Source organism: Pan troglodytes, chromosome 11, assembly GCF_028858775.2.
Source record: "Pan troglodytes isolate AG18354 chromosome 11, NHGRI_mPanTro3-v2.0_pri, whole genome shotgun sequence".
In the NCBI taxonomy this organism is placed as follows: Eukaryota; Metazoa; Chordata; class Mammalia; order Primates; family Hominidae; genus Pan; species Pan troglodytes.
The window spans coordinates 52,943,019-52,971,012 of NC_072409.2; the positions used below are offsets into that span (position 1 = coordinate 52,943,019).

Genomic DNA, 27,994 nt, shown 5'->3' on the forward strand with positions numbered 1-27,994 from the left:
TAACTTAAGGTATGTACACAGTTTTTTAGACATGCTATTAATTACTAATTAATAATTATTAAATACTCATTAGACTACAATATAGTTTAAGCATAACTTTTATAAGCACTGGGAAATAAAATGTTTATGCAACTAACTTGATTGTAACATTTGCCTTATTGAAGTGGTCTGGAACAAAACCCACACTATCTCTGAGGTGTGCTTGTAGGTTTTTGTTTGTAACATTTGCCTTACTGCAGTTGTCTGGAACCAAACCCACAATATCTCTGAGTATGCTTCTAGGTTTTTGGTTGTTCTTTGTTTTGAGATGGGGTTTCGCTCTGTCGCCTAGGCCAGAGTGCAGTGGCATGATCATAGCTCACTGCAGCCTCAAACTGCTGGGTCAATAAGTTCACAACAACTCAAGAACTCTGTAAAAGCATTTCCTCTGAATATTTTATTCAGAAAAAAACACAAAAAGATAAGGCAGAAACAAAAATCCCAGTCATTTGCAGTATCTGTCGGCTTTCAATTTGGTTCTCTTGTTTAAATAAAGAAAAATAGTAAAATTAATCTATGTAAAACATGTCATATATATTCAACTGCTACTAAATATAAAAAGCTTTAAAACTGTGTGTTCAATTTTGGTTAGTGTATTACCACAACACTTACATTAAAATATGTATACTTTTAAATTTTGTTTCTATAAAAAATGGATTCTAATCTTATAAAAGTTATTTCCTAATATTCAATAAATGTTGCCTAAGGGCTTTTTCAATCCAAATAGCAATTTTAATTATTCTGGAATTTAAGGGTGCTCTAAATTTCCATTTAACAGGGTGAGAATGCTGTATTATTACAAGTGAAAAAAGTTACAGGACATAGAGCGTATTCCATTTTAGACTCCACATCCTGATTATATTTTATATCCTCTTCTTGATTTCTTACAACTAGATACATACTCATTTGCTCAGCTGGAAAAAATTCTTAACGTTATTTACTGACTTTAGGTATGAACTCTACCAGCTAGTTAACAGGAAATATGTAATTAAACATTGCCTTTATCAAGTAATGTAAAAAAAGGGTAAGAGTAACTTTCCAACATAGGACTTGAATGAGCAGCTGGTGATTATCAAAATCTGGCACTTAATTGATTTATACTTGTAGACTCACAGCTAAACGTCTCTACCTGTTTTTCTATGTTGTAAATCTAGGACATCACTTATCTACATAGGAATAGTAATAAATATTAATAATGTGCTATGATAAACATCCTGCACTCTTCCAAATCTTACAATAAAACTGCTTCAATTTCACTTGTTTAGCTTTTATACTTAGTTTTTTAGTTGATCTATGCTTATTTTAAGGAACCTGAACTACTCTAATAGAATCCACATAATTTTTATATTAGTCAAACTGCTTCCTTCTAACTCTGGTTCTAATAGTTATAAAAAGATAATGATAAATTTATGAAGTAGATACATTCAAACCTGAATTTCTTAAAGTATATGCTTAGAATCGGTTATAATTTTTAGATATTCTTTCTTGACAGTCTTTTCCCAAACTCATGATGTCCTCTCTAGGTAATATTGCCACACTCATAAATTAGAAATAAAGGCAAAAATGTGAAAACTACAGTAATTTAAGAGAATGTAGGTTTTCTATATGCCATTTCTATTGGCTACTGAAAATAGTGGAAATAATAAATAGCTACCTGTCCAGAAGCGTCTCATGCAAAAATCCATCTTTCTCCATCTTTTTAAGAATTTTACTGCTTCTTTACTTATTTTAAGTTTGTGGTCTTGGAAGCTCTGAAATTTCTTTCTGCAAAGAAAATGCCTTCATTGAAAAATACCTCAAACTCTGATTATACATATTTACTATTAAATTTATAAATACTGTTAATTTCTTTTTCACTTATTAAAAAAGTCTAATTGTAGGCCAGGCGCAGTGGCTCATGCCTGCAATCCCAGCACTTTGGGAGGCCAAGGCAGGCAGATCACTCGAGGTCAGGAGTTCGAGAACAGCCTGGCCAACATGGTGAAATCCTGTCTCTACTAAAAATACAAAAATTAGCCGAGCGTAGTGGCGCGTGTAGTCCCAGCTACTGAGGAGGCTGAGGCAGGAGAATCACATGAACCTGGGAGGCAGAGGTTGTGATGAGCCGAGATCGTGGCAGTGCACTCCAGTCTGGGGGACAGAGCGAGACTCCGTCTTGGGGGAGAAAAAAAAAGTCTAATTATATATTTTTAAATAAGCTGGAGCTTTTGAACAAAAAAGATAACCTTCGTGACCTCTCAAGAGGAGGGCCACTCATTGACTGGGTAGCAGAAGGCCCCACTTCTATTAGGGCATGCTGGCTGGAGTCCCCTGTGTCCTGGTCATAGCACAGCCTTTGACTGGCATCACGCCCATTCTATGAATGAATAGAGAGATTGACTAACCGGAGTGACTAGCTTTGGGAGCTGGTAGGGTGATTAGGAAAAATGAACCCTCAGGAAAAGAAAAGCATTTAGCTCAGTGCTCTGTCCTAGAGGCTACATTGTGTTGCCTCTTCTTGTCCATCAGTTTTCATTTTTTCAGACAGGGTCTTGCTCTGTCACCCAGGCTGGAATGCAGTGGTGATCAGAGCTCACTGCAGCCTTGAACTCCTGGGCCCAAACAATCCTCCTGTCTCAGCCTCCCGAGTAGCTGGGCCTACAGGCATGCCTCACCATCCCCAGCTAATTAGGTAATTTATTTTGAAAGCACTTTGAGAAGCACTTCACTGTCAAATCTGTAGGTCTAAAAGGAAAAGCATACATACACATAATTGATTTCACATTGTTTTACATTTCCTTTGTCTTCTTCTGGAATGTCATCTTTTTTCTTGGTTTCTCTTTCAGCACAGGATCTAATCTAGATATTGGAAAAGAGAATCCAATGGGTTATATGTTTATCTTCCACCTTCCCCACTTTACGTATCACATAAGAACATTCGAGATGATTTCTTATGCAGAAGAAAAAATTAACTGAGCAACTATATTCAGAAAAAGACAGGTTCTGGCTATGTGTTTTTACTTCATATATATAATCTATATGAGTAAGTGCTATCACATGCTTCCTCCGCAGCCCTTGTGTCAGAAACACTACAGACAAAATTATTTCAGAAACATTTTACACATCAGATCCTGTTAGGCAGTAAAGCAATCATTAACTAATTTAATTTTGTCCTCCAAGTCAATACACTAGGATCAAATTATCCCTAGTAGACAAGTGTTCATTTGATCAGATTGAAAGCTTAATAGCTATTTTAGATTGCACAGACTATTACCAAAGTATTAAAACTTTTAACATTACACAACTTGTTTTTAATTAATTGGAACCCACCTCTTTTACTAGCTTCTTATATCCTCCTAAGTTTGGATAGACGTTTACTATCACATGTCATAAGTTAATTGATCTGCATTCAACAATTAGGATCACCCACAGAACAGGCAATTGGCAATGGTAAGGACTCATGTCTCCTAAGGGTTCTCTGTGGCCAGAGTCTAGTTCCAGGGCTGCTTAGAAAGTGATGACAAATAACATGTTTGTGCCAATGACATCTTTGTGACAGTTTTGATTAGAGGGGTCCCAGACCTGAAAACATTCCCTGCTAGGGCCTGTAGCACAATGCTACCTTTAGTAAGAGGGATCTGTGTTCTGGTAGATAAGGCAAGGTCATAAAGGTGAAGGGCTGACAGAGATTAGGAGAGCCTGCAATTAAATGGTACAAAAAGAGTCCTAAATAATCACTGTTCAGAGCTTCCAAGTACTTGACTAACCAAAGAGACCCAGAAAACTTTGTATTTCATCTGAAAATTGCTTTAAATAGTGAAAAACGCAATCTTTGTGTAAGTATCTTTGTATCTTTGTATAAGTGCAAAGCACTGCACATATATTTGCAATTGTTGCCTTCAATAACACTTTTGTGATGATATCCAGATGAAAAATAATTTAAACATGATACAATAAAATATAAATAAATAAAATTAAATGTAAGTCACAAACCCATCTGCATTTCCTCAATGACCTGTTTCCTGAGAAGCAATGTACTATGAAATACTGAGACTGGCCTCTGGAGTCAGCTGGGCCTGGGTACACATCCTGTCTTACCACACCTTGAAATCACTGTGATTTCCATGAACTGACTGACAAAAACCACGAGGATGTAAGGAGGGTCAGAGGCTGTCTTACTGTCTGTAAGGCTGAGCTCACATCCACCTCACAGGAGCATTATGGAAATTCAAGACTACAACGCATGTGCCGGATGCATGCAATGAAAAAATATAACACTTCACTTCTCTAACTGTAAGAAAATACCTACATTTTAGATTGAAATTGTTTGAGCTTTAGATTTGAAATTATCTGAAATCAAGACTATTCTAAAAAGAAAATCAAACACATGACTGGAAATCTAACATGAAGCACATACAGAGAATTGATAGATGCTTTTAAATTACACTGGTAGTAGAGAAAAATGTAACATAAATTTTTATGCTCTGATTATAAGAATGAAGGGCATTTTAGAAAAGGCATTTGCTCCCTCTCTTAGAGCCTTCCACTCTGGCCCCCACAATGCCTGACAGAGCGAATCTGGGTCAGACTGGATGCAACCTGTGATTCCCCAAAGAGACAAACAAAGCAAGGTTCAGGATGCTCAGTACTGCGATGGAATGCCAAGACACAGAAAAACCATGTGTCAAGAAGGGGGGAGTTATTCTTTAGACACATCCTGATATATGTTTATCATTAAAGATCAGTAGCTTTTGTGAGTCTAAAAAATTAAGCCTTAAATGTTTTCATCAAATTCCAGTTAACTACCTGATTTATCTAGGTTATATTAAAAGTATTATTTAGAATTTCACCTTGATATGAAGATGTCTGTGTAACTTTTACAATGATGTAAAACAGAGTAGGATTAGGGAGGGCACAGGCCACTGGTGCAATGGATAACGCGTCTGACTACGGATGAGGGAATTTAGCCTGGAATAAGGAACTTTTATTTCCAGCTTAGTGATGCACACAAATTTTAAAAATAAAATAAAAATCATGTTTTATGTGATTCATGTTTCTCCTAATGCAAATAAGATGGGTACTATTAATAAAAATATTTTTAAAATGTAAGGGCTAAGGCCCCAGAAGTTCTGCTATGATTTTTTATGTTTCATAGAGTGATTATCATCACAGAAGCTCAAGCATTATGTAAATACAAACGCGTATACCCCAACCTGGTAATTCTGCTTCTGGAAATTTATCTTCAGGTCCACCCACACATCTACAAATTGATGCATATTCAATGTTATGTACTGCAGCACTGTTTATAAGAGCAAAAGACTGGAAACAGCCTAAATTTCCATCTATAAAAGGCTAAATAAATAAAGGTACATCCCTAAAATGGAATATTATGTGGCTGTTAAAAAAGAGAGAGAGAGAAAGAGAGGAGAAGCAAGAAAAAGAGAAAACTTTCTACATTCAAACTAATAGTAGAAAACTCTCCAAGATACAATTTTAAGGAAAAAAAAATCAGTCGAGAAGACTATAGAGGAGGCTGCCTTTAGTGTAAGACAGTTGAAAATTATAAATATATTCATATGTTTATAAAGAAATTTTAGGAGGCTATAAAAAAACAAAACAAAGGGAAAGAGGAACAGGAACTGGGACACAGGTGAGTAAGATGGATGGCAGGTATATGTCTTCAACTTCATATGCTTTTATTTAAAAATGTTGGACCACGTGTACATGTTATCTATTTTAAAAATTCGATTTTAAAATACAAGCAAGAAAACAAGAAAATGAAAGCATAAAAAGAGCATGTGGAACTACCAGAAAAAGATACTAATCCATGGAGATAATGACAAGGTAGCTCCTAGATGCAGTGATTTCTCTACCACATTGTATAACAAGCCATCAACTATGGGATTTGTAATTAAAAATGAGTCTATTTGAAACACCACATTATAAAAAGCTATTAAGTAAATCTTTAAAGTGACAGTAAATGACTTAACATTTTAAAGAGATACAGTCACATCGCATGTGTGAATGCAGTCATCTGTATAAAATGTCATCATTACCTTGATCATTTCTTCTTCTGCTGTTTTACTTTTTGCTTCTATGTCCCCTGCTTCATTGCATCTAATAAAGCAGCTATTTGAGGCCAACAAAGCCATTTTCCCCTAAGTGAAACAAAATAACAATATAGCCATGAGGATACTTCTTGTAGAAGAAACATTAAGTGTTTAGACTGAATGAATTTTTCCTCCCTGATTTAAAAATCACAGAAAAGAACTTAGAGAAAAACCTGAAAAATATAATACAAGAACATATAGAAAAGGAAACCAAAATCACCTTTCATTTTGCTATTCAAAGATTGCCACAATAAATATTTGTAGTGTATCTTCCTAGTAGGACTAAATTCTAATTAGATGAGGTAGGATTACTTCCTTTCTAAAAGATCTACTGAAGATAAAACTGATTTAGTTCTGTTTGAAAAATTAACTTTAAAGACAAGAACATAATTATGAATGCATACTTTATTCAAATATTAGCATTTTAAGTAAAATTTATTTTCTTCACAATTAGAAAACATGAAAAGGCATATACAATGCCTTTGGTGTTTTGAATTTAAGAATCAATGTCTGAGGGGCTTTTGTGTGTGAAAATAAATATTCATATACATTTTTAGTTGTTTAATGTTTGATGTATTACACTGCTTTCTATTAAACAAAACTTTAAAAACTGATTTTCTTGTGTATCTAAATCTGGGTTATAAATTTGGTTAGCTTAACTCCTGTAACAAATATAATGTTTATTTATAACTTGTATTTGGTTGATTCTTTTGGAAAACTAAGAATACAATAACATTTAGACAAAATATTTATAAATACAATGATTACAAAATATGTTAACCTTATATCACATCCAGTTAAAAACGTGCTGATAACATGGATTTAATTTCTTAGTCAAGTCACAAGGGCTGGGTGGTCTCTCATCTTGATGGCTCCCGGTGAGCCCCAGAACATGGCGGTGTGGTCCAAGGCGATTTAAACCTGTGCCACAGATTATTCAGCTGAGTCCTTTTTGCAATAGAGTTTTAAGACCCTCTTTCATTTAAATTTAAATTTTTGAAACTTAGTGTCCTTCCTAAAAATAAAATGAAGTTTCCTAAAGTGTTGTATTATTAGTACTATCTAAGTCATCATCCTGGCCTTATGAAATATTGGCATTTTCTACTGGTGTAACTTTTATTAGAAGCATCTCATCATAACTAGTAGGATCATCTCAAAGGGGTTGCAACACATTAGCAGGTAATGAAATCAATGTAGTGTTTCCTGAACGGTATTGGGTGGGTGGGGGGGGGGGAAGAACACACAGAGGAAGGGGTAAAAGAGAATAAGAAATATCAAGATGCATAACACACGGATAAGTAAGTATTGTTAAGTACAACTCTTGCTTCAGTTCTACATATGTGTGTGCTGGGCTGCAATGTAAAAATGCAATTCTCAATGGATTGGGTCAAAACAGTTTTCAAGTCACTGACTTAAGATTTTATCCTAGGGGATGAGGAAATTAGTCTAAGTGATTACCTCTTTCTGGTGGGATGTTTGTTTAATCTGTCATCTTAAAACACTGCTGAGTTCCTATTTTCAGTTCATTATTGTATACAACCAAAGCTGCTACTCAAAGGCTGAGCTTATCTTCTATTTGCTTGTTCTGCGTGGTGCCCACTGGTCCTTACTGTTTTTGATATAGTTATCTACTTTTTAAAGACAGTTTAGCACTCACATATTTTTGTTCAATCTTTACTTCTCACACAAACAGAAAAAGGAAATTATGTATACTGTAAAAACAAAGATTTAACAAAACATCCATACACTACAACTGTCTACTTACTAAAATTAAGAATTAGTATATTATCTTTTTTCTTCTTATATTAAAACTGTCTTTTCATACACTATTTTAAGCTTATGAACTGAGTCTTTTAGAGATAATTTACTTCAATGAACTATTATTATTTATATTTTATAAGCAAATTGTCACAACTTGGTCTTAGCTAGCTCCACTGTTCACTTACAGTCGCTAAAGTTTCTGAAAGCATCCATGATTTCTGCTACAAAGAAGATACTTAGGAATGATTCTGTTTTCCTACTCTGTGTCCTAAAATTGACTGGTTCTTCAATGGAAATGAGATCCATATCGGGCACTAAGGGTATACAGAAATAATTGTGGGCAAAAGTACTAAAGCTATTTTTGTTGCACTATATTTTGAGATCTCTTTAAGGCTCTGTGTTCTTACTGATTTATTCCAATTTAATGTATTATACTATTGCATCCTACTTTTTATTTTTAAATATATTATTATTGACTGTTACAGACTTTGTGTTAAACTGACAGGAAGTTTTTATAAACAATAACAGCACTCATATTTTGAAAGACTGGTTCCCATTGTTCTCTTGGTCCAATTGCATCTGAACGCCAACAACAAGTTCATCTGAATTTATACCAAGATATTTTCCATAGCCAGGTTTCAGGGCGATTCTGTACATTAATAAGATAGATAAAAGTTAAAAACTGAGAGAAAATTAATTATAGGTCATCAAAACAGGACATGTGTATGTGTGTGGGTGTGTACATATCTAAAATTCCAGACTGGACATATTCCAAGTGTTCAAAACATGCATGTGGCTGAGTGGTGACTCACTCCTGTAATCTCTGTGCTTTGGGAAGCCAATGGGAGAATTGCTTGAGGCAAGAAGTTCAAGATCAGCCTGGACAACATAGTGAGACCCCATCTTTACAAAAAATTTAAAAAGTTAGCTGGTCATGGTGGTGTGCACATGTAATACCAGCTACTTGGGAGGCTGATGCAGGAGGAGTGCTTGAGCCCAGAAATTTGAGGTTATAGTGAGCTATGATCACACCACTGCCCTCCAGCCTGGGTGACAGATTGAGACTCTGTGCCTTCAAAAAAAAAAAGCTGCATGTGACTAGTTGTTGCCATATTGGACAGCACAGTTTTAAATTTAGTTTTATATTTTGCTTTTTTAATAGAAACATTGTACCTTATATATTAAATAATAAATATTTTCAAAATTCATCACGCTTCAATTATACCTCTTTAGTTAAAAACTTCAATAAATTACTAAAACTTTATGTCATCAAACTGTTTTCCAGAAAATGCTGCTTCCATTTACATTCTTAACTCAAATTAACAGAGCATGTTTTGTATCATGGATTTTTTTTTAAACGTTATGACTCTAAAAAAATACTTGAAAACCTGATATGAAAAAAACAGTATCCTATTAATTTGCATTTTAGTAGTTAACTAGAATAACAATTGTTTTTCTTTTCCTTTCCTTTGTAGTTTTTAGATTATCTGGTAATGTTCCTTGTCCATTTTTCTATTCGGATCTGATTGTTCGCAATTTTTCTACTGGGGTCTTCAGTGCTATGAATTCTATACAAGATACATATGAAGAGTAAGAACTCACTGCCTATTAAGATTGTTGCAAATATTTTATCATTTGTCAGTTTTCTTTATAATCCTTTTTTGTTTATAATTGTAAAGCAGTTTAAAACTATTGAATTTTTCTTCCTCTGCTTTTATTCTTTTTCACCCTACTTATCAGACTTTCAAAGAAAGTATAGAAATAGTCATCTTAATGTGATTTTTTAAAATTATGATTTCTTTTACCTTACCAAGAATCTCCACGGATGTGAGAATTGACTTTTACTCCTTTATACGTTAATGATTATATAACAGAAATCATTATCATGTTGATGTAACCAATTACTAAAATATGTAAATTCACTTTCAGTATCTTTTACCCGAAGAATCATTCTATACTTCTGCACAAGGTGAGAACAAAAAAGGTAACTTTATAAAATGACTGTAAAAATAGTGAGTAAAAATATTCTTTTGGTCGTTATGATGCTGTAACATTCTCTGCTGGTTTCAACAATATTCCTTTTTTTTAGTCTTCCTGTTTGTCTTTAGACTTCCAAACAGTGAGTTTAAATATCATAGCAACAGTGAACCAGGTTTTGTACTATTTATTTTTTAATCTATCTTATTTGGTGTGTGAAATTATTAATCTTCATCTTTTAACTTACATATCTTTTTTCCAGCCTAGCATTATATATTGATAGGAAATCCACTAAAAGTAGATCACAAAATCTACTTTTCAAAAAAGCTATTTTGTTTTTTATATCAAATTTACCATGGGCTTAAGACAGAAACTAAAATTTTTAATGAATACAATTAAATTTTTAAAATAACTGGTTACTAATTATATTACAATATAAGTTCACCTGGAATCAGATAATTTGACAGCCATAAACTGCTCTGGAGGACTAGGGCCCTCATCAACTATTGGAGAAAAAATATGTGAAAATAAATTTGACATATGCTATAAATATAAAGACATTATTTTGCTTTAAAAAATGTGGCTATTTTCTTCCGCAATTAAATGTAAGAATATTCAGATATACTGATGTCACTGTAATACTGTATCTTTGGAATCAAGATCTATTTTACCTTCCTTTAACTACAGTGCTAATTTTATACACTGAGTAAGACAGGGTGATATAATGCTTATTTAATAACTTTCAAGATAGCTTCTCTTTATGTTTTAAAATACAGTCATAAATAAGCACTTATTTAAAAAAGCTAAATGCTTTCATTTATTCAATGGATGGCCTTGCTGATGAAATGATACTGCTTTTTATCTTCTAATTACTTCGTATCTCATTAGTGCTTCCTCTAATGGGCTAAAGAAAATGTGGAAACTTCAAACTGTTGAATGCACCCAGGTTAGTTTTGGTAATAGGTCTGAATAAAAAAGAAATTCAAATATGTTTGACTCAAATAGGTTTTCTTTTTTCTTTCCACTTACTATTTTAATTATTCATATTGTTTTGATTTCCAAAGATACTCTTCTGGAACTATATGGAATGTTTTCAAATGCTTATATTAGAAAGAGGGACTTGCCAATGGCTGGTAAATATTAAGGAATTTAAAAAAATGGAAGAGTCAAATGCAATGGTTCCATTCCTTTGGAAAATGTTTGAGACTAGTTAGAGTTTGGCCTAAGTGAATGAATGTCCTAAAATCTACACTTGTGGCAGGATCTTCCATTCCAGACACAAACCTTCTTTGTGTGGAGCTCCCAGGGTAAAAAGACCATTGTCGAGTGCATGTATATAGGCTCCCTCATCCATTTCAATGGCTACGGTTCCTGAAATTTCACCAAAGTTTGTTACTGTTCACCAGATTCCTAAAAAATAAAATTGATATTTCAACTTTATATTTTAGTTTTGACACAGAGTTCTTTGTTATTATAACTTAGTTTTAAAAACTTTTTATTTTGCAGTCATAAGAAATACTATGAAGATCTCACATATCCTTTACTCGCTTTGTCTCAGTGATAACATCTTGCATAAGTATCATACATTGTTAGAATCAGGAAACTGACATTGATATAATCCATGAAGCTTATTCAGATTTCACCAGCTTTACACGTACTTGTTTGCATGTATATGCACAGATTCATGTGACTACCAGCACAGTCAGGATTAGGTTTTAAAATACACGATAGCAACATACAGCCAGGCATGGGGGTGCATGCCTGTAATCCCAACTACTCGGGGAGCTGTGAAAGAGGATCACTTGAGCCCAGGAGTTCAAGGTTATAGTGAGCTATGATCATGCCACTGCACTCTAGCCTGAGTGACAGAGCAAGGTCCCGTCTCAAAAAAAAGACCAAAACAAAACAAAAGGCAACATGTGAAGGGACAAAGTGATATATGGAGAACGGTCTCTCTCATGATAGACCCCAGCCATCTATTCATGCCTGCTTTCCAGAGGCAATGCCTATCATAATGCTTCTTAAAAATGCCTCTACAGGAAGACTTTCTAGCATAGTAATTTTTGTTTTTTTTGAGATGGAGTCTCGCTCAGTCACCGAGGCTGAAATGCAGTGATGCGATCTTGGCTCACTGCAATCTCCACCTCCTGGGTTCAAACAATTCTCTGCCTCAGCTTCCCGAGTAGCTGGGGTTACAAGAGCCTGCCACCATGCCCAAATAATTTTTTTTGTATTTTTAGTAGAGACGGGGTTTCACCACATTGGCCAGGCTGGTCTTGAACTCCTGACCTCGTGATCCACCCGCCTCTGCCTCCCAAAGTGCTGGGATTACAGGTGTGAGCCACTGCGCCCATTCAGTAATCTTAACTACGATTTTAGATTGAAAGCAAAATGAGCAGAATCTATGTCTATGTATACTAATGTCCAATTTGCCAATATAAATGTTAGACTCTAGCAACAATTATTTTAGCAGTTGTTATAAAAGTTTATATCTTAATGTTAAAAAACATCCTCAAACCTCCTCCTAAATTGTACTTTAACTAGAGTAGAAATGAGTCAATCATTAACTGGATATGACATATTAAGGAATTCTTGTTAATTTTACAAGGTATGATAATGACATAGTATAATGTATAAAAGTAAAGAACAAAACAGGTGATGAGAGAAAGACATACCACGTTAAGAAATGTACATTTATTTTTTTCAAAGTTTTCGACTTCTTTGCCTTTGGTTTGAATGTCCTCCCGTAGCTCAGAGTAATTTGATTGTCTGAAGCCTTCTTCTCTCAGCTCTTCAAAAGTCATTCTCCGTCCAGCTTTGTTCCGTTGCTGGTGAGCAGCTGCGTTCCTTTGGAGGAGGAGAGGCGCTCTGATTTTTAGAGTTTCCAGTTTTTCTGTTCTGTTTTTTCCCCATCTTTGTGGTTTTATCTACTTTTGGTCTTTGATGATGGTGATGTACAGATGGGTTTTTGGTGTGGATGTCCTTTCTGTTTGTCAGTTTTCCTTTTAACAGACAGGACCCTCAGCTGCAGGTCTGTTGGAGTACCCTGCAGTGTGAGGTGTCAGTGTGCCCCTGCTGGAGGGTGCCTCCCAGTTAGAATAACCAATATAGAGAAGTGCTTAAAGGAGCTGATGGAGCTGAAAACCAAGGCTCGAGAACTACGTGAAGAATGCAGAAGCCTCAGGAGCCGATGCAATCAACTGGAAGAAAGGGTATCAGCAATGGAAGATGAAATGAATGAAATGAAGCGAGAATGAAAGTTTAGAGAAAAAAGAATAAAAAGAAATGAGGAAAGCCTCCAAGAAATATGGGACTATGTGAAAAGACCAAATCTACGTCTGATTGGTGTACCTGAAAGTGATGGGGAGAATGGAACCAAGTTGGAAAACACTCTGCAGGATATTATCCAGGAGAATTTCCCCAATCTAGCAAGGTAGGCCAACGTTCAGATTCAGGAAATACAGAGAATGCCACAAAGATACTCCTCGAGAAGAGCAACTCCAAGACACATAATTGTCGGATTCACCAAAGTTGAAATGAAGGAAAAAATGTTAAGGGCAGCCAGAGAGAAAGGTCGGGTTACCCTCAAAGGGAAGCCCATCAGACTAACAGCGGATCTCTCGGCAGAAACCCTACAAGCCAGAAGAGAGTGGGGGCCAATATTCAACATTCTTAAAGAAAGGAATTTTCAACCCAGAATTTCATATTCAGCCAAACTAAGCTTCATAAGTGAAGGAGAAATAAAATACTTTACAGACAAGCAAATGCTGAGAGATTTTGTCACCACCAGGCCTGCCCTAAAAGAGCTTCTGAAGGAAGCGCTAAACATGGAAAGGAACAACCGGTACCAGCCGCTGCAAAATCATGCCAAAATGTAACGACCATTGAGACTAGGAAGAAACAGCATCAACTAACGAGCAAAATAACCAGCTAACATCATAATACAGGAACAAATTCACACATAACACTATTAACTGTAAATGTAAATGGACTAAATGCTCCAATTAAAAGACACAGACTGGTAAACTGGATAAAGAGTCAAGACCCATCAGTGTGCTGTATTCAGGAAACCCATCTCACGTGCAGAGACACACATAGGTTCAAAATAAAAGGATGGAGGAAGATCTAAACAAAAAAAGGCAGGGGTTGCAATCCTAGTCTCTGATAAAACAGACTTTAAACCAACAAAGATCAAAAGAGACAAAGAAGGTCATTACATAATGGTAAAGGGATCAATTCAACAAGAAGAGCTCACTTCTTCTTGTGAGAGAAAGACGTGGTATGTCTTTCTCTCATCACCTGTTTTGTTCTTTACTTTTGTACATTATCCTAAATATATATGCACCCAATACAGGAGCACCAAAATTCATAAAGCAAGTTCTGAGTGACCTACAAAGAGACTTAGACTCCCACACATTAATAATGGGAGAATTTAACACCCCACTGTCAATATTAGACAGATCAATGAGACAGAAAGTCAACAAGGATACCCAGGAATTGAACTCAGCTCTGCACCAAGTGGACCTAATAGACATCTACAGAACTCTCCACCTCAAATCAAGAGAATATACATTTTTTTCAGCACCACACCACACCTATTCCAAAATTGACCACATACTTGGAAGTAAAGCTCTCCTCAGCAAATGTAAAAGAACAGAAATTATAACAAACTATCTCTCAGACTACAGTGCAATCAAACTAGAACTCAGGATTAAGAATCTCACTCAAAACCGCTCAACTACATGGAAACTGAACAATCTGCTCCTGAATGACTACTGGGTACATAACGAAAAGAAGGCAGAAACAAAGATGTTCTTTGAAACCAACGAGAACAAAGATACAACATACCAGAATCTCTGGGATGCATTCAAAGCAGTGTGTAGAGGGAAATTTATAGCACTAAATGCCCACAAGAGAAAGCAGGAAAGATCCAAAATTGACACCCTAACATCACAATTAAAAGAACTAGAAAAGCGAGAGCAAACACATTCAAAAGCTAGCAGAAGGCAAGAAATAACTAAAATCAGAGCAGAACTGAAGGAAATAGAGACACAAAAAACCCTTCAAAAAATTAATGAATCCAGGAGCTGGTTTTTTGAAAGGATCAACAAAATTGATAGACCACTAGCAAGACTAATAAAGAAAAAAAGAGAGAAGAATCAAATAGGTACAATAAAAATGATAAAGGGGATATCACCACAGATCCCACAGAAATACAAACTACCATCAGAGAATACTATAAACACCTCTATGAAAATCAACTAGAAAATCTAGAAGAAATGGATAAATTCCTTGACACATACACTCTCCCAAGACTAAACCAGGAAGAAGTTGAATCTCTGAATAGACCAATAACAGGATCTGAAATTGTGGCAATAATCAATAGCTTACCAACCAAAAAGAGTCCAGGAACAGATGGATTCACAGTGGAATTCTACCAGAGGTACAAGGAGGAACTGGTACCATTCCTTCTGAAACTATTCCAATCAATAGAAAAAGAGGGAATCCTCCCTAACTCATTTCATGAGGCCAGCATCATTCTGATACCAAAGCCTGGCAGAGACACAACCAAAAAAGAGAATTTTAGACCAATATCCTTGATGAACATTGATGCAAAAATCCTCAATAAAATACTGGCGAACCGAATCCAGCAGCACATCAAAAAGCTTATCCACCATGATCAAGTGGGCTTCATCCCTGGGATGCAAGGCTGGTTCAATATATGCAAATCAATAAATGTAATCCAGCATATAAACAGAACCAAAGACAAAAACCACATGATTATCTCAATAGATGCAGAAAAGGCTTTGACAAAATTCAACAACCCTTCATGCTAAAAACTCTCAATAAATTAGGTATTGATAGGACATATTTCAAAATAATAAGAGCTATCTATGACAAACCCACAGCCAATATCATACTGAATGGGCAAAAACTGGAAGCATTCCCTTTGAAAACTGGCACAAGACAGGGATGCCCTCTCTCACCACTCCTATTCAACATAGTGTTGGAAGTTCTGGCCAGGGCAATTAGGCAGGAGAAGGAAATAAAGGGTATTCAATTAGGAAAAGAGGGAGTCAAATTGTCCCTGTTTGCAGATGACATGATTGTATATCTAGAAAACCCCATTGTCTCAGCCCAAAATCTCCTTAAGCTGATAAGCAACTTCAGCAAAGTCTCAGGATACAAAATCAATGTACAAAAATCACAACCATTCTTATACACTAACAACAGACAAACAGAGAGCCAAATCATGAGTGAACTCCCATTCACAATTGCTTCAAAGAGAATAAAATACCTAGGAATCCAACTTACAAGGGATGTGAAGGACCTCTTCAAGGAGAACTACAAACTGCTGCTCAAGGAAATAAAAGAGGATACAAGCAAATGGAAGAACATTCCATGCTCATGGGTAGGAAGAATCAATATCGTGAAAATGGCCATACTGCCCAAGGTAATTTACAGATTCAATGCCATCCCCATCAAGCTACCAATGACTTTCTTCACAGAATTGGAAAAAACTATTTTAAAGTTCATATGGAACCAAAAAAGAGCCCGCATCACCAAGTCAATCCTAAGCCAAAAGAACAAAGCTGGAGGCATCACACTACCTGACTTCAAACTATACTACAAGGCTACAGTAACCAAAACAGCATGGTACTGGTACCAAAACAGAGATATAGATCAATGGAACAGAACAGAGCCCTCAGAAATAATGCCGCATATCTACAACCATCTGATCTTTGACAAACCTGAGAAAAACAAGCAATGGGGAAAGGATTCCCTATTTAATAAATGGTGCTGGGAAAACTGGCTAGCCATATGTAGAAAGCTGAAACTGGATCCCTTCCTTACACCTTATACAAAAATCAATTCAAGATGGATTAAAGACTTAAACGTTAGGCCTAAAACCATAAAAACCCTAGAAGAAAACCTAGGCATTACCATTCAGGACATAAGCATGGGCAAGGACTTCATGTCTAAAACACCAAAAGCAAAGGAAACAAAAGACAAAATTGACAAATGGGATCTCATTAAACTAAAGAGCTTCTGCACAGCAATAGAAACTACCATCAGAGTGAACAGGCAACCTATAAAATGGGAGAAAATTTTTGCAACCTACTCATCTGACAAAGGGCTAATATCCAGAATCTACAAAGAACTCAAACAAATTTACAAGAAAAAAACAAACAACCCCATCAAAAAGTGGGTGAATGACATGAACAGACACTTCTCAAAAGAAGACATTTATGCAGCCAAAAAAACACATGAAAAAATGCTCACCATCACTGGCCATCAGAGAAATGCAAATCAAAACCACAATGAGATACCATCTCACACCAGTTAGAATGGCAATCATTAAAAAGTCAGAAAACAACAGGTGCTGTAGAGGATGTGGAGAAATAGGAACACTTTTACACTCTTGGTGGGACTGTAAACTAGTTCAACCATTGTGGAAGTCAGTGTGGCTATTCCTCAGGGATGTAGAACTAGAAATACCATTTGACCCAGCCATCCCATTACTGGGTATATACCCAAAGGACTATAAATCATGCTGCTATAAAGACACATGAACACGTATGTTTATTGCGGCATTATTCACGATAGCAAAGACTTGGAACCAACCCAAATGTCCAACAATGATAGACTGGATTCAGAAAATGTGGCACATATACACCATGGAATACTATGCAGCCATAAAAAAATGATGAGTTCATGTCCTTTGTAGGGACATGGATGAAATTGGAAATCATCATTCTCAGTAAACTATCGCAAGAACAAAAAACCAAACACCGCATATTCTCACTCATAGGTGGGAATTGAACAATGAGATCACATGGACACAGGAAGGGGAACATCACACTCTGAGGACTGTTGTGGGGTCGGGGGAGGGGGGAGGGATAGCATTGGGAGATATACCTAATGCTAGATGACGAGTTAGTGGGTGCAGCACACCAGCATGTCACATGTATACGTACGTAACTAACCTGCACGATGTGCACATGTACCCTAAAACTTAAAGTATAATAATAAAAAAAATTAAAAAAATAAATGTACAGTTATGTACTTATGGATAAAATGATGTAGTATCTGTGATTTTACTTAAAATTTTCTAGGAAAAAACGTTTGTGGGGGTGTGTATGTAAATGAAACAAAATTGGCAAAATATTGATAATTAATGCTGGGGCCTGGGCACATGGGGGACTCATTATATTCTTCTATGTATGGATTAATTTGGATATTTCCATAATAAAAAGGTTTTAAAGATTCAGTTAATTCCACTGCACAAAATTTTCTATTCAACTAAACATTTCATGCTTTTCATTATCAATTTTAAAATACATAAAATTTTAGCTAAAATGAAGTTGGACCCTTATCTAACACCAAATACAAAAAGTAACTTAAAATAGACCAAAGACCTAAATGTAAGAGCTAAAGTTAGAAAACTTTTAGAAGAAAATGGGAAAAGCTTCACGACAATGAATTTGGCAATGATTTCTTATATAGAACATCAAAGGCACAGGCAACAAAAGAAAACACAGACAAACTGGACTTCATCAGAATTAAAAACTTTTGTGCATCAAGAACCACTGTCAACAGAATAAAAGGCAACCCATAGAATGGAGAAAATATGTGTAAACTACATACATTATAAGGAATTAATATCCAGACTATATAGAGAATTCCAAAAAGACAAATACCACAATTCAAAACTGGGCAAAGGATATATATGGACATTGCTCCAAAGATGATATACAAATGATCAATAAGCACTCGAAAAGACGCTCAACATCACTAGTCACTAGGGAAATATAAATCAAAACCATAATGCAATACCACTTCACACCCATTAGAATGCTATTATCAAAACAAATAAAAAACAGAAACCAAGAAAACCAGAAAAACAAATGTTGGGCAGGATGTGGAGAAACTGAAACCCTGTGCAATGCTGGTGGGAAGGTTAAATGGTGCATGTATTTAAATGCCACTGAAGTGTACACATAAAAATAGAAAAACTGGCAAATTCTATATTCTGTATATTTTACCTCCACACACACACGAAACCAATGGAGAAAAAGAAAATTAATCAAAATAGACAATTAAAAAGAAATAAAACTAATAAGCAATTTAGATGATTGAGTTATAGCTACAATTGTTTTCAGGAAAAGAAATAATGCTTTATTCAGAATCATTATCAACAATGTTATGATTAGCAAGTCTCTCTTATAAATGTAATAGTTAATAATTTTAAATTAGTTTTATTTTGTATGTTCTATGCCACTTTCACCAAGTACACTTAATATTAAATAAAATCATTTAAATATAATATCTCAATGTTTTGCAAATGAAGAAGAAATTTCTGGCAGAAAAGCTCCTCAAAATTTTCAGACTCTGTCCAAGTAGGGAAATGATACAATAACATTACTTATAATATTGTCAACTGAAAAAGAAATTACTTTGAGCAGATGCCAGTATTTCTTCTCAATGAGATTTCAAAGAATAAGAAAGCTAAACACAGTATTATCAAGAATTAAATGTGAGCATTCTGCCTACTTTCTGCAAGTGGCCTACATTCAACCTTTGGAGGTATGCTTATACGTTTAACGACTAAAGTAACATAACATAATACTTAACAGTGCCACTCAGGGGTTTTAGCTGTGAAAAAGCAGTGGATCCTAAGAACAGTGGGCACTGAAGTTGCCTGTCTCTATGTCAGGTTACAGCTCAAGCTGTGTATATGCTGCAGACGCCCAAGCTGAATTTAAGAGAATCCGCTCTAAAACATTACTTGCTATTTAGACACATGCTTAAAGTTATTTCCTTTTAAACCTTAGGCAGATGGTGAAATATTCCCGCTGTATTGTCTCACAATGCATAACAAAGCTTTTCACATATTTTCAGATATTTGGGAATGTTTCCATATGTCTGGCATGCCTGTAATCCAGCACTTTGAGAGGTGGAAGCAGGAGAATCACTTAAGCCCAGGAGTTCAAAATCAGCCTAGGCAACAAAAGGAGACCCCCATCTCTACAAAAAAATTAAGAAATTAGCTGGGTATGGTGGTACAAGACTGTGGTCCCAGCTACTCGGGAGTTCAAGGTGAGAGGATTGCTTGAGCCTAAGAGGTTGAGGGTGCACTGAGCCATGATCATGTCACTGCACTCCAGCCTGAGCAACAAAGCAACAGCCTGTCTCAAAACAAAACAAAACAAAACAAAACAAAAAAAAACAACCTGGCCCAATGCACCAGTGTCATGGCTGATAAGATACTACCAGGGCACCCTCATTCTAGCATCAAGGCTGTGTGACAGCTCACCTCACCTTCTGACTAACCCAGTGCTTCTGTGCTAAGGGCCCCCTTAAACCTCTACCTTCATTATGTGCTTGGCACAAAGGAATGATATATCTTAGATTTGGAAATGGAATTTTCTTCCCCAATCTTACTGTAGTCTAAGTACCCTTCACAGACCTTCTGTTAACCCATAGCTTACTCAGCTTTAGTTCCTGGGTAAATCAAATCTGTGTTTTGCAAACTACGATGTTGTAAGTTCAATTGCTTCTGAATCTAGCAGACAGACATGCTCATTTTTATTAATGTCACACACGGTATTCTCCATGTGAAAGACAGAATTTCTTTCATCCTATTTACCAATCCCTTCAGATCCTTGTGAGGAACCAACAGAACAGCTTTAAAAAATTAAAAGGGTTTTTTCTTTCCCTTCACAAATAGGCACATGCTTACTTATACGGCAAGTTTAGAAAATCCACAATGCAAAAGAAGGTAGAGGGACAAGGAGAAAAAGACACAGAAGGACTTCCTCTTCCAGCCAAGATGGACTTGCCCTCCCACCATGACCAATGAGAAAACTGAAGCTGGATAGACTATTTGAGAAAACTGTTTTCGGGGATTGGAACACAGGCAGAACAGGACTGTGATATTTGAAAATAGGAAAACACAGGAGGCAAATCTCACACACACTTCTGTTTTCTGCCCAATGGCAGTTTCTTGACCACACAGAGAGAGGTAGAGACCTCCAAAAATGAGGCAATGTCACTGTCACTAAGCTGAGAGTCTTGCAGTGCTAACATGTTTGGAGTTTATAGAATAAGGTACTGGAGAAGAGGGAACTACATACAGGTGAGGCCTCAAAAGAGAATGCAAAAGTTCTCTGCAGGTCTGGGGACAAGGGCTGGGGGGAGTGCATACAGCAGTCAGGCTCCACAAGGCCTCTGCAGAGTGGCTGGCACTTCTGAGGGCTGACTGGAGATGCCAGAGAGCACACAAATTTGGGACATAGCAGAGTGGAGAGAACTCATCAAGTATACCTAGAACATGTGGCTGAGGCCCATGAGGATGAACCTTTTCTAGAGTAAGAGTCACTGTCTAAGTCTACAGGCAAAAACCTAATAAATAAGCACAAACTAACAAAGGCCCAGGCTTGACAGGAGCAAAAGTGTGGTCAAATAATATAACTAGGCATCAAGACATTTAACAGAAATAAAGGTTAAAATGTTATGAAAATGAAAGACTGAATTTATAAGGAAGACTTAACAATCCCAAATGTGTACACATGACAGCTTCAAAATACTTTAAGCAAAAACTGCTCAAGTAGACAGATCTAGAATTAGAGCTGGAGATTTTAACATAACTCTCAATACATTGTAGGATGAGTAAAAAATCAGTAAGGACACGGAAGATGTGCATAGTCACAAGCTCCACCAGTTGATCTAACTGACATCTAAAGAACACTGAACCGCTGGGCGCCATGGCTCACGCCCGTAATCCCAGCACTTTCGGAGGCCGAGGTGGGCGGATCGCCTGAGGTCAGGAGTTTGAGACCAGCTTGGCCAACGTGGTGAAACCCCGCCTCTATTAAAAATATTTAAAAAATTAGCCAGGCATGGTGGCAGGTGCCTGTAATTCCAGCTCCTCCAGAGGCTGAGGCAGGAGAATCACTTGAACCTGGGAGGCGGAGGCTGCAGTGAGCCGAGATCGTTCCACTGCACTCCAGCCTGCTGGGCAACAGAGTGCGACTTCATCTCAAAAAAAAAAAAAAAAAAAAAACCCTGAACCAACATCTACAGAACACACATTCGTTTCAAGTGTACATGGAAATTCACTAAGAATGTATGTTCTCCAACTATACTATAAATGAATTAGAAATCAGCAACAATAACATACCTATAATATCTCTATGTAGTAGAAATTAAAAAACAAAACACTTTTAAATAACTCTAGTGTCCATGAAAAGAAAAATCACAAGGAAAACTAGATGATATTTTGAATGGAATGAAAATGAAAGCAAAATGTGTTGACTATAACTAAAACTAACGTGGAATGAAGAGATCTAACTCTCTTCTTAAGAAGCAATAAAATAAGAGCAAAGTAAACTGAAAATAAGTTAAAGGGAGGGGAAAAAAAGACTGAAAATAAATGAAATAAAAAATGAAAAAAAGAGAAAATAAGTAATACTGAAACAGGCTTGTCCAACCTGAGGGCTGCATGTGGCCCAGGCCAGGTTTGAATGCAGCCCAACACAAATTCGTAAACTTTCTTGAAACATTATGAGATTTTTTTTTCCTTTTTTTTTTTTTGGCTCATCAGCTTATCGTTAATATATTCTATGTGTGGCCCAAGACAATTCTTCTCCTTCCGTTGTGGCCCAGGGAAGCTAAAAGAGTGAATACCCCTGTACTAAAAGATCATTAATGATCTAAAATAAGTGATCTTATAAAGAATCGATAAACCTCCAGCTAGACTGACTGATCCAGGAAAAAATAGAAAAAACACAAATTACCAATATGAAGAGACTGCAATACAGATTAGATTCTACAGACATTAAAAGGATATTAAAGGAATATTCTGAAAAATTTTATGCCAATAAATCCAACAACTTGGATGAAATGAAATTTTCCTAAAAGACACAAATTACCAAAACTGACAACAGAAAAATCTGAAAATATATCTTAAAAAATCTTAATTCTCCCACAAAAAACTAAAACCAAACCAAACAAAACCCTCTAGGTTCAGATTACTTCACTGGTAAATCCTATCCAACATGTAAAGAAGAAATCATACCTATCTTACACAGCTATTTCCAAAAACAGGGAAGGAGACAGCACTTCCCATCTAATTTTATGACACCCAATATCACCTTGACACCAAAATCAAATAAAGACATTACAAGAAAAGGATACAAAAATCCAATATCTCCATCAGCACCAATATAGAAATCTTAAAAAAAAAAAACCTAGAAATCAACTCTAGCAATATTCCAAAGGACAATGCACCACAACCAAGTGGGGTTTATCTCAGGGATGTAAAGTTAGTTTAAAAGTTGAAAATGAAACCAATGTAATTCATTGGCAGAATGAAGAAAGTTGTATAACCATCTCAACAGATACAGAAAGAGACATTTGACAGCATTAAACATCATTATGATAAAAACTGCCAAGAAACAAAGTTTAAAAGGAATGTCCTCATTTTGATAAAGGTTTTCTCTGTATATCGTACAGACATCATACCATATGGTGGACTACTGAAAGCTTTCTGCCTAAGCTTGGAAACAATGCAATTATGCCCATTCTCGTGACTTCTGTTCAACACTATGGAAGTCCTGGACAGTATAATAAACCAATAAAAAGCAAGACAAGACATAAAGATTAGAAAGAAAGAAGTAAAACGATAGTCACAGGAAACATAATTGCAAATTTCTTAGTTTTCTATATAAACAAACCACTAGAAGTAATAAGTGAAACAGACTTATCAGACTATAAAGTCACTATACAAAAGTCAATTGTATATCTACATACTGACAGCAAACAACTGGAAAGTCAAATCCAAAAGTTCTACTGACAGTAATGTAAAATTATAAAATACTTAAGAATAAATTTTTAAACAGGCATGCAAGACTGCTACATTGAAAATTATGAAATATTGAGGCCCAATATTAAGATGTTGATTCTCCCCCAAATGATCTGGACTCAATACAATTCTCCGAGAAAATCCAACAGGCTTCACTGTAGAAATTAATAAACTAATAGTAAGTACAAAGTTGGAGGACACACACTACCTGATCTCAAGACTTCATGAAATTATAGCAATCAAGAGAAATATACCAAAAGAAAAACAGACAATCGATAGAACAGAGTCCAGAAATAGACCAATACATAGAAAGTTAACTGACTTTTTATGAAGATGAGAAACTGGATTAATGGAAAAAGGAAACACCAGTGGTGCTGGCACAAATGGCTATCAAGATGTTAAAAAAAAAAAAAAAAGTAAATCTTGAAACCAAACTCACACCATGCCAAAAATTAATTTGAGATTAATGACAGATTTAACGTAAAAACTAAAACTATGATTCCTCTAAAAGACAATGTAGAATATTTTCCTGACTTTGGGGTAAGCAAAGATCTCTTAGATCAAAGAGATAAGGCAGTAACCATAAAAGAAAAAAAATAGCAACTAAGCTTTATAAAAATTAAAAGCTTCTGACCATCCTGGCTAACATGGTGAAACCCTGTCACTACTAAAAACAAAAAAAATTAGCTGGGCGTGGTGGCAGGTGCCTGTAGTCCCAGCTACTTGGGAGGCTAAGGCAGCAGAATGGCGTGAACCTGGGAGGTGGACCTTGCAGTGAACCAAGATCGCGCCACTGCCCTCCAGCCTGGGTGACAGAGCGAGACTCCATCTCAAAAAAAAAAAAAAGAAAAAGATGTCCATCCAAAAACCACCATTAAGAAACTGAAAAGGTAAAACTCAGACTGGGAGAAAAGACTGATAACACCATTAACTCTTGGCAAGGATGTAACTGGAGAACTAATTCATTCTTGGTGGGAGGATAAAATAGCACAACCACTTTAGAAAATTTTTGACAGTTTCTTATATAGTTAAACATTCACCTATCCTTTGACACAGCAATTCCACATCTACATATCTACCCTAGATATTTACCCTACTTTTAGAATTGTTGATTTGCCATTTCAAAAGCAATGATTCTTCCAGAACATTAGCTTTACACCATTCCATATTTTATATATTTTTTAAGCTACCATAATTTATGAAGATTCAAAATGCAACTTGCCAAGTTTTAAAAGAGAAAAAAAAGTATGGAAACAGCTAAATGGAAAACAGGCTGGTTAAGTGTGTTTGGGTCAGTTTATTTCTAGTATCATTTACAGGCTACCCTGATATTGTATTTAAAATTTTCATTCATTTCAGAGTTCACAAAATAATGATTTTTCCTGTGAAGATACTTCGTTTAAGACACAACTGACTTCTACAACTAAAATGTACACATGTTCAAAGAAAATAGCTTGTAAAATATATTTGGTTGAATAACATTTACATTAAGCCTTTAAAATTATGTATCAGAATCTCCGGCTATTAAGCAGTCTAATGGTGCCTACTAAGTCAGAGAGTTGTACTTCTTCTCTCCTGTGCTCTGTTCTGATAATGAAGTAAAGGCATCAGTAGCATCTACTGTGCTAAAGAATAAATGGAATTTACAACTGTAGGTAATATTTAAGCACTTTAAGACAAATATGAATACATCATAAATTTCTAACTAGGAAAATATTTTCAATGAGATCTCAAGAAATGTTAACTTTTTTCAGAATAAAGCACTGAAAACTGACTCACCAACATATCAAGCTGGGTTTCTTCATCTTCTCTTTTTCTCTTCTATCTCTGCTCTTTTTCTTCTTACTACAGGACATAATTTATATAGATGAGTTTAAGTATATTGATTTGTGTGATAAATAAGTATCGTAAGATTGAAACTTGGAAGTCTTTTGTTTCATTTATAAATTATTGATTTAGGAAGACTTACATTGCTATGCCCTCTTAAATACAGTACTGAAAATTTGCTTCAGGCTTTGTATATATTATGTTAAAGTTCAAAGCAGAGTGTAGAGCCACACCTCCAGATTTTAAATCCTGATTCTGTCACTTCTTAGCTCTGCAATTTTTGGAAAAGGTACTGAATGTCTCTGTGAGTCAGTTTCCCCATTTAAAAAATTAGGATAACAACTTAACTCTTAAGGCTATTGTGAGGATTAAGAGGTAATATGTATCTTCACACATTGCTGGTGGAAATGTAAAATGGTGCAGCATCTACAGGAAACAGTTTGGGGTTCCTCAAAAAGTTAAAGAGTTACCATATGACCCAGGAATTTTACTCCTAAGTAGGTATACCCAAGGGAAATGAAAACATACACCCACAAAAATCTTACATAAGAATATTCACACTAGCATTACTCACAATAGTCAAAAAGGGGAAACAATCTAAATGTTCATCAACTGATGAATGGATGAACAAAATATTACATCCATACAATGGACTACTACGCAGCCATAAAAAGGAACAAGTGCTACAACAATGATGGACCTCAAGAATGTTGTAAGTGAAAGAAGCCAGATACAAAAGGCCACATGTTACATGATTTCTTAGGAAATATTCAGAATAGGCAATTTCACATAGATAGCAGACTAGTGGTTGCCATGGACTAGGAGAGGGGGAAGATGGGATGTGACAGCTTTAATGGGTAGGAAGAGATTTCCTTCTGAGATGGCGAAAATGCTGAGCAACTAGACAGTGGTGAACCTCTTGAATATATACTAAAAACCACTGACTGTACAAAAGGGTGAATTTTATAATTATGAATTACATCGCAATAAAAAAATAAAAACCCAAGAGGGATTTGAAAAAAGTTAATGTGCAAAGTGCCTACAACAATTTCTTGGCACATTGAAAGTGCTATATAAGCATTAATTATGATTATTACGATAATCTTAAGACACTCTTGTCTGCATTTTCATCATAAAGTTTTCAGAAGATAACTCACTACTCCTCACAGGAAATTCACAGAGTAAAAATCTCACATTCATTCAGGATATACCTGCCATTTATTCTGGCATCTTCATGAGGCCAGACTTCTCGAGAGGGTTCTCAAGGGCAGTGGCTTCAGCTCACTCCTTGATACTTTCTTTCCATCTCGCCTAACAATATCAAAACTTCTGTTTATCACGGAGGCCAGGAGGAAATGCTCAATATTTGTATGTACAGTCAACCTCAGGCAAATCTGCCAGTTAAAAAAGAAGCAGGGATATGAATGCACAGGTATTTTTCTCCTAAAGAGCTAATAAATTACCACTACAACATCCTCCTCACATTTGGCTCAATTTATTTACTGCATGTGTGTTCTCTCATTTAATCCTCACAGTCTTCTAAAGGTATAAAAAATGGTCTGAAAGTATAAATGTATAAACGGAGGTTCAGATACTTGATCTCTTAATGAGTAAATGGAAGTTCAGACATATTAACCAATTTGCCACAAATTACAAAATTAGTAAATGACAGAGTGCAGGTTCCAGCCCATATCCCTATCAAAGTCCATATACACCTCTACCACTGTGTGATTCATCCTGGTTTCACTCTACACATTAGCTTAGAAAAAAATTAATCAATAATTTTTCCAGGAAGAGACAATGGAGAAAAGAATAATCCCTAATAAAGGAAGTTATTATAATGAACTACAAGATCAGACTAACGCAGACCCACCAGGCAGAGGCCTGGAGAGATGCCTCAGGGGACCCAAACTCGTGGGTACGGGGCCACGGGTCACCCACCCATCTATCCTGTTTCCAGAGTCGTCCGCGCAGGAGGCTGCCCCTCTCTGCACAGGCACCAGGAAGGGTGGTCCGGCCTCCGTCCAGCCCAGACAGGGTCAGAGCGAAGCCTGGGAGGCCACGAAGCCGGCTCACCGCACCACGGCTTCCACCGGATTCGCGGGGGTGGAGTGCGTCCGAAAAGAACTGAGGAGGCTCCCGCAGGAGCTGCAGGACCCAGCTCTTCACCTCGGTTCCCTTGAGCACAAGCTTGGTAGACTTCACATAAGAGTGCTAGGCCATGGCTCCGGGAGACTTCTGCGCAGAGAGGCTGAAGCCAGCTCAGGACGAGTATGTGACCTGGAGCAGCACCAGGGCGGGGAGGAACAGAAGTGTAGGCGAAGTAAACACTCCCTGACAGCGTACGTCTGTCCAGAACCCGCCTCCGTCTTCACCCAAACGCTGAATGGCTGAGATTTCCACTTCCGGGTTTCTGCCGGGGTGGGGGTGGGGG

General features: G+C 36.3%; 1 pseudogene; it reads right to left on the minus strand.

Annotated features, from left to right (window-relative positions):
* Window positions 1-409: 409 nt before the first annotated feature.
* LOC129135953 (protein FRG1B-like) lies at window positions 410-27,968 on the minus strand (annotated as a pseudogene).
* Window positions 27,969-27,994: the final 26 nt, after the last annotated feature.